At 46.4% G+C, this 907-nt stretch overlaps 1 pseudogene; it reads left to right on the top strand.

The window, feature by feature from the left end:
* The first annotated feature begins 237 nt into the window (after window positions 1–237).
* Window positions 238–436, top strand: LOC101573744 (annotated as a pseudogene).
* The last annotated feature ends 471 nt before the right edge of the window (window positions 437–907 follow it).

Raw genomic sequence — 907 nt, 5'->3', positions numbered from 1 at the left:
TGCCAAGGTCAATACCCTCATCAGGCCTGATGGAGAGAAGAGGGCATAAGTTCGACTTGCTCCTGATTATGATGCACTGGATGTTGACAACAAAATTGGGATCATCTAAACTGAGTCCAGCTAGATAATTCTAAATACATAATTTTTTCCCCATTAAAAAAAAAAAAAAAAAATAGACCGCAACGTCGGATGGAACGAGGGGACACAAGGAGGCAGGCTGGAGCCACTGCTGTCTCCATGACCCGCAGTAACCAGCGTGAGCTCGCCGGCCTGAAGAATATGAAAAAGCAGAGAGACTCGGTTAAGGGAAAGCGCTGAGGTGACAGGCTTTCTGCTGCCGCTCGCAAGCAGAGGGACTCAGAGATCATGCAGCAGAAGCAGAAAAATGCAAATGAGAAGAAGGAGGAACCCAAGTAGCTTTGTGGCTTCGTGTCCAACGCTCTTGCCCTGCGCCTGTGTGCCTGGAGCCGGTCCCACCATGCTCGCGCTTCCTCCTATAGTGCTCACAGGTCCCAACAACGATGGCATTCCCTTTGCCCTGAGTCTGCAGCAGGTCCCTTTTGTGCTTCCTTCCTCTCAAGTAGCCTCTGTCCCTCTGAGTCACTCCTGGGGGTGAGGAGGTTACCCTTTCCCAGTGTTTTTTATTCCTGTGGGGCAAACCCCAAAGTATTAAAAGTAGCTTTGTAATTCCTTTTTTTAAAAAAATAGAATATACAAAGAACTAAAATAATCAGACTCCTCAAAATAAAAGGCCCACTTAAAAAATGGGCAACTGAAATACTTTTCAGAAGAAGTACAATTGTCAATAAATACATGAAAAAATGCTCAAAATTACTAACCATCAGAGAAATGCAGGGGGCCGAAGAGATGGCTCAGCGGAATAAGCACTTCCCTGGCAAGCGCAAGG

The sequence above is a fragment of the Octodon degus genome, unplaced genomic scaffold (assembly GCF_000260255.1).
Source record: "Octodon degus isolate 3935 unplaced genomic scaffold, OctDeg1.0 scaffold00072, whole genome shotgun sequence".
In the NCBI taxonomy this organism is placed as follows: domain Eukaryota; kingdom Metazoa; phylum Chordata; class Mammalia; order Rodentia; family Octodontidae; genus Octodon; species Octodon degus.
The sequence above is the reverse complement of the archived record's forward strand: the minus strand, read 5'-3'. Positions and strand labels throughout refer to the sequence as shown.